Here is a 7,582-nt window from a genome sequence, read left to right on the forward strand (position 1 = left end):
TTAGCTTTATATTATTTATTTTTGTTTAATGATATATTCATCAGAAAACAGACTGTATGATTTTACTTTTTTTGCTTTAAGGCATTTCATTTTATTCATTTTTCCCTCATTCTCAATACTTGCACAGAGATTGACACATAGAAAATTTACCCATGGAATTTTAAAAATTACCCATAATAATGGAACCTCTGAACAACACATCATAGACAAAAATATGGAACACTTCATGAATTTGCATGTCATCCTTGCACAGAGGCCATGCTAATCGTCTCTGTATTGTTCCAGTTTTAGTATATGTGCTGCTGAAGCAAGTACCAGAATGTATGCGTTTATGTTACTATATATATATTTCTTTAAGGTCCTGTCAATGGTTAATTTTCATGAATGTTGGTGGATTAGTAATGCAAAATATTCATCAGTTGTCCATTAGGTCAATTTTGTTAAGCATATTGAAATCTACTAGAGTCAGTTTTTTCCTACTCCTTGTTTCAGAGCAAGAGAGGATTTGGTCATATATTCCCCCAATTATTTCCTTTTATAGTACTGTCAATTATTGCTGTATATATTTTGAGACTATAATATTTTATGCATAAAAATCTGGAATTGTTATATCCTCCTAGTGAACTGAATTTTATCATTCTGAAGTAACCTCTTTTTAATTCTATTAATTTTTTTACTATATGGTATATTTTGTTTGATATTAATAAAGCTACATCAACTTTTCATTCCATCCTTTTAAATCTGGCTATTTCAACATTTCCATTTCTTTATGCTTTAAGGTCTAATAATTTATGTCTTTTAATTGGATTCAGTTCATTTTAAACTTATTTACTGTTCTTATGGGTGTATATAATGCACATATTTCTAATGATTGATTTTCTACTTATATCTAATTAGTTTTTAAATTTTTTTTCCTTTGTTTTTAGGTGTTTAGTGAATACTTTTAAATTGAATGTCCCATTTTCTGCATTTGCCTGATTGTTTTCTTATGGTGGTTAACTTAATCTTCTATCCTTGTATTTTGTATAAATCGGATGTTATGCCTAAAGGTTTTAGGATACAGGTTAAATATTTTTGGCAATAATATTCCAAAGTCAATGTTTCATACTTCACATTACATCATTTCAAGGAGCACACAGAATGAGGCTGTGTTGTTATCCATGATGCTGTGTGATCATGTGGTTAAGGTGGTGATTATCGCATAGTTATTATCATGACACTGGTATTTCTCCATTATTAAAAAATAATTTTCCTTTTGCAAATAGCAAGTATTCTCTTTGGCACTGTGCAAAAATTCTCAGCATTGCAGCTAATGATTTTAACATTTATTTATGATGCTTGCTTGAATCAAATATTCATTGAATGTGGCTAAATGGTAATTGATTAATTTTATTGAGTTCCTTCTTTATTTAGTTGACATTCTTTTGCTAAAGAAGAGCTTTAAAACTGGGGGTAAACTGCAGGTTCTCCTATGAAGACAGAATAAAGGCTCATAATTTTTTCCCTTTTCTACTAATTTCAGAGTAAGGAGGTGATGTAAAAATTACTTCCAATGGAGACATTTATTTCTTATTCTTTCAGTCTCTCTCTCTCTCCCTCTCTCCTTCTCTATTTTCTTTACAAGTATGATTAGGCTCATCATGTGTCTTCTTCAACCAAACTTTACTCTGATCTGGTCAGCGGCATAGTGAACTCAATTTCCCAGGCTTCCTTACCAGCTGGCCTCCAGGTAAGTTCAGCCTGTAGGAGGCACTATTAAAAGACTTGGGGGGCAAAGGGAGCAGTAAAGCCAGGGCATGCCTTCCTCTTACTCTGTCTCTTTCAACAGTGGTGGCCTCTCCTTGTGCCTCCAGTTCCCTCTGGACATCTCTTCCCTCTGTTGTTCCAGCTCACATAGGCACGGCAGTTTAGTTTTCTCTCCTATTTGTGGCTCCAGTTCCAGGCCCTGATAAAATACCATTTTTGTACTTACTTATCACTGTTGGGGTGTCATGGCATCCAGTTTCTTTCAATGGAAAGTACTAAGAAAGATATTTTTAAAGATCATGTGTTCATTTTGATACTCCTAATTCAAGTTCTCCTTATACACCCTCTCTAAACTTTTCAAAATTTTATATTTTAGTTCTATTCTCTTACACTGAAAATTTTATTCCTAATAGTATTACTATATTGTCTAATTTTCTATATCTTACAACATGTATTTTTATTTCCTGGGCAACTTTTATCTGCAAAACATAAAATAATTTTAATATTAAAATATGCTGATATTTCTACTAACAGAAATAAAATTACTGATTTTTAAGATTTTTAAGTTATTTTGCTCTTAAAATAATCCTACTAAGAATGTGGAGTTTAGATTTTTATTTTGAAAAGCTCCTGAAATGTTTATCTGTGAGTTTTGTTAGTAGGTTGATATATGATTACGTATCTGATTTTATATTCATTTCTATTTGTTTTCATTTTTAAATGGTTTGCATTTTCTTCTTTTTGACTAAATTTTATTTTCTGTAATATATAAAACATTGAGTTGGTTGTAAAAGCAAACTTTCCCTAGTATGTGCAAGCTCCAGTCAATTTCATTAATTCCCAGGGTGAGAGGTGGTGCAGTGTGTGCTTACCTTCTTGGTCTCAGTGTTATGACCTCTTGACATGAGCAGAATTCCTTTTTTTCTTTTCTTATTGCCTCATTCCTTCTTTTATAAGAGTATTCTTAATAGTACATTGAGAATTTTTATAATTGCATTACAAGAGGCTTTCAGGATCTCTAAGCCATCAAACTGCCAGAATAGGATCAGGATTTCTCAGGACTGTGTCATATCTATCTCTAATCTCAGAATCTAGGACAAACTATGTGCTTCTTAATTTCTTAATACATGACTATTGAAGGAAGAAGTAAATTGTCCCTCTCAAAACTATATTTTTTAATCTCTAAAGACCAGGATTTCTCAAAAGTGATGTTATTGACATTTTGAATGGAATAATTCTTTGGTGTAAGGGCCGTTTTTTGCATTATAAGATACTAAGCAGCACATCTGGCCTCTGACTACTAGGTGCCAATAGTCCCAGTCATGGAATTCAAAAATGTCTCCAGACATTGTTAAATGTCCCTTGGTGGAGAAATCACTCCCAAATGAGAACCATTCACATTAGACTGTATAAGAATACATTTTATGTTGATAATGACAATGTTCTTATACTTTGAATATGAAAGGTTTAGTCAATGTGGTTGATGTTTTAGTCAATGTGGTGACAATGAAATTAGCTGCAGTGAATTCCTGACTTGATTGAATCTCTCCTTGACACTTCATTGAGGAGTATCTGTGCCAGAGAAAAGTAACCCTCTGAATCCCTCACAAGTGCTAAAAACAGGCCAATGAGCCTTAGGAAACATACTTTCCTCCATGTGACTGTGATCAAAGCCAATTAATTTAGAGAAGTTTCCTGCCCAGTGTCTCGCTGTGCTCTTCATTCTCTTCTGAGACAGTGTCTCCACCTTGTGTCTCCTACCACAAGCTGACCAAGGCACCAATTTCCATAAGAAACTTAGTGTCAGTCTTGAATACGCAGTTGGACCAGTTATATGACGGGGATTCATTGGTTCTGGTGACAAAGGAAATGAAAGCTCTTGCTGTGAAAACACTGATAAGCCCCATTAGTGGGGTGTGTACAGTCGTTAATGCAGCTTTCACATTTTTGCCAAAATATTCACTGTTTTCCTCCACTCAGTGTATCGCTCTGTTTCTACTGACTGATATTTTTAAACCCATCAATTATTTAAGAGTAAGGGAAGCATTATTAATATGTCAAAAATAAAGGCTTCTGGAGAAGATATCCCCTCAGAGAAGAGCTGAGGGAAAGTACACACACAGAGAAAGGACCTCTTGCCTCTTATTAGCTTGGTTAACAAGGTACTGTTTTAGTTTCAACCAACAAACAGCTGTTGAGAGAAAGTTTGGCACTCTGAGATACCAACAAGACACAAGGCATATCTGACCAGTAGCTTGTCCCTAGAATAACAAAATTAGGGCATTCTTGAGAGTGAAAAAGGAACTATTAATAAAAGCACTGGATAACAGGCATAACCAAGATTAATTCACTTCAAATTTTATGATAAAGTTGGAGAGATAAGTCATCTGATCGACCAGATTTTTATGGCCTTGGGCTTAGAGGTAGACCAGATGAAGCATTTTGACCGATTCAGGGCAGGCAGAAGAATGTTAAATTCCTGTGTGCTGGAAACAGAGTGGAAGGGGGAGAGATAATTTGTGAAAGCTCTCCAAGGAACAACTGGCACTGTTTGAATACCAGCCCTGTGTTATCCACGTGAAATAGAGCACAGCCCCATGCCGTGTCTTCTAGAATTCTCATAACCTTCTAAGGAAAAAATTTTATACAAATCAAATGCTGTTACTTAGTGATGCATTGCTGATATTGTCACCAAGTCTAGATTAGTTCAGTTCAAAGCTATTTATTGAGCATGTGGCGTGTGTCAGGTGCCTTTTGTAAGGATTCAAAGATAAAGAAATGCTTCTCTTCAAGAAGTGGACAATTTGCGGGAGGAGCCTGCAGCATAGGGAGTTTTCTCTTTAGGGGATATTTTAGAGTCTGTTTTAGTAAAGGGAGTGACTATTATACTCATTGGATTCTAAAGATCTAAAGAAAGTGAATATTTTACCTGCTTTCTTCATTTGCACTTATTGGCAAGCTAGGAATACAAGACTATTTACAGTTGCTTTGTAATGGCAACCATTGGTAAATACAGATGGCATTATACTATACTATCTCATTTAATCCTGAGACTATCATTCAAAGCATGTGTTTTTTTCATATTACAGATGAGGATACTATGATTTCAAATGGCAGTGACAATTTCAAATCACAGAATAGTGTAAACCTGAAACTATAAACTAGGCTTAAACTAAAACACCTCCTGTCAGTTCATTCTGATACCAATTCAATCTCCATCCTGGATGATGGACAACTGACTATGGATGGCTTCACATTAATGGCAGAGGAAGCGTTCGGGAGGACAGCAATGCCAAGCAAAACATAGGGCCGCTGCTTGTCACAGATGATGCACAAAGTAGTCCCATTGTTTTATATTCTATTTTGTTAAATATAATAAATTCTATTTCTTTTAATGACAGAGATCACAATTTCTTTGCTTCAGACAAACAAAATGGAGAGACTACACTGAGTATTTCTGCAATGTGAGGTAGACAAATAGCCTGCATAATCCTGTTTATTTTGAGTATCTCGGGGACTGTATTCTTCCTTAGTCTCTCACTTTCAGTAATATTTATATTATAATGTCTTAGAATTGAAAGAATGGGGGAAATGCTGTTTGGTCTCTATTTCTAATACCAACATTATAAAACAAGACTGTGATACAGGCATATAATAATGACATGGGAATTCAATAGAAAAGGAAAGGGATTTGGGAATGATTTAGCAAAGATACTTCGCGTGGCCTAATGGGGATAGAAAATGACTTTCTGGTATATGCAAGAAAAGTGAAATGGCAAAGGAAAGAATCAAGACAGCAACCATAAGGAGAAGTCATTAGTTTCTCCCTAGAAAGAATTTTGGTGGCATCAGAATCATGACTAAAGAAAGGCAAAGATTAAAATATCTATCCTGTCTTTCCTATATAAACTACACCACTGGGCAACCAAGTAGTAGATGAAGGGAAATTTCTCTTTGTACTTCCTCCGGCTAATGCATGATGAATTAATGCCATAGTTAATGGAGCTAGATAGTATACGTCAGTGGCTGGTAACCATTAGAAGAGATACAACAATTATATTCCTCCTAGTGGAAGAACACACTTCTATCTGTGGAATAGCTTTTTAAAAATTTTTTATTGGAGTATAGTTGATTTACAATGTTGTGTTAGTTTCTGCTGTACAGCAAAGTGAATCAGCTGTACATATACATATATCTACTCTTTTTTAGATGTTTTTCCCATATAGGCCATTATAGAGTATTTGAGTAGAGTTCTCTGTGCTCTACAGTAGGTCCTTATTAATTATCTATTTTATACATAGTAGTGTGTATATGTCAATCCCAATCTCCCAATTTATCCCTTCTCTCACTTTCCCAACCAGTAACCATAAGTTTGTTTTCTACATCTTTTCTATGTCTGTAACTCTATTTCTGTTTTGTAAATAAGTTCATTTGTACCATTTTTTTTTAGATTCCACATATAAGCAATATCATATGATACTTGTCTTTCTTTGTCTCTGATATCTAGTGTGATAATCTCTAGGTCCATCCATGTTGCTGCAAATGGCATTATTTCATTCTTTTTTTATGACTGAATACTATTCTGTTGCAAATATGTACCACATCTTCTTTATCCATTCTTCTGTCAATGGACATTTAGATTGCTTCCATGTCTTGGCTATTGTAAACAGTGCTGCAATGAACATTGGGGTGCATGTATCCTTTCAGATTATGGTTTTCTCCAGATATATGCCCAGGAGTGGAACTGCTGGATCAAATGGTTGTTCTATTTTTAGTTTTCTAAGGAACCACCATACTGTTCTCCATAGTGGTTGTACCAATTTACATTCCCACCAACAGTGTAGGAGGATTCCCTTTTCTCCATACCCCTGCCAGCATTTATTGTTTGCAGATTTTTTAATGATGACCATTCTGACCGTTGTGAGGAGACACTTTATTGTGGTTTTGATTTGCATTTTTCTGATAATTAGTGATGTTGTTCATCTTTTCATGTGCTTTTTGGTCATCAGCATGTCTTCTTTGGAGAAATGTCTATTTAGATCTTCTGCTCATTTTTTTGATTGGGTTGTTTTTTTTTTGACATAGAGCTACATGAGCTATTTGTATATTTTGGAGATTAATCCTTTGTAGGTTTCTTCATTTGCAAATAGTTTCTCCCATTCTGTGGGTTGTCTTTTCGTTTTGTTTATGGTTTCCTTTGCTGTGTAAAGGATTTTAAGTTTAATTGAGTCACATTTGTTTATTTTTTTTTCTTTTATTTTCATTGTTCTAGGAAGTGGATCAAAAAAGATCTTGCTGAGATTTATGTTAAAGAGTGTTCTGCCTATGTTTTTCTCTAAGAGTTTTATAGTGGCCAGCCTTACATTTAGGTCTTTGATCCATTTCAAGTTTTTTTTTTGTGTGTGTATGGTGTTAGAGAGTTTTCTGCTTTCAATTTTTTTACATGTAGCTGTTCAGTGTTACCAGCACCACTTATTGAAGAGACTGTCTTTTCTCCATTGTATATTCTTGCTTCCTTTGTCATAGACTAGTTGACCATAGGTGCATGAGTTTATTTCTGGGTTTTCTATCCTGTTCCATTCATCTATAGTTCTCTCTTTATGCCAGTATCATACTGTTTTGATTACTGTAGCTTTGTAGTATAGTCTGAAGTCAGGAAGTCTGTATCCATGGAATAGTTTTACCATAAAATGTCCTAACGCCTTAATATAAGACATATGAGAAAGCTTGTGAGAAATAAATGTTTGCTGGTTAAGCCACCAGTATATGATAATTTGTTATAGCAGCTTAAACCAAGGCAATAATTATCCAAGGCTAGTGATGGGTAGATGGGAAG

General features: G+C 34.6%; 1 non-coding gene across 1 annotated transcript; it reads right to left on the reverse strand.

Moving 5' to 3' along the window:
- Positions 1-208: 208 nt before the first annotated feature.
- Positions 209-315, reverse strand: LOC130857976 (U6 spliceosomal RNA). Its single transcript, XR_009054959.1, has one exon. It is a non-coding gene; the product is annotated as a U6 spliceosomal RNA (small nuclear RNA).
- Between the last annotated feature and the right edge of the window lie 7,267 nt (positions 316-7,582).

Source organism: Hippopotamus amphibius, chromosome 7 (assembly GCF_030028045.1).
Source record: "Hippopotamus amphibius kiboko isolate mHipAmp2 chromosome 7, mHipAmp2.hap2, whole genome shotgun sequence".
In the NCBI taxonomy this organism is placed as follows: domain Eukaryota; kingdom Metazoa; phylum Chordata; class Mammalia; order Artiodactyla; family Hippopotamidae; genus Hippopotamus; species Hippopotamus amphibius.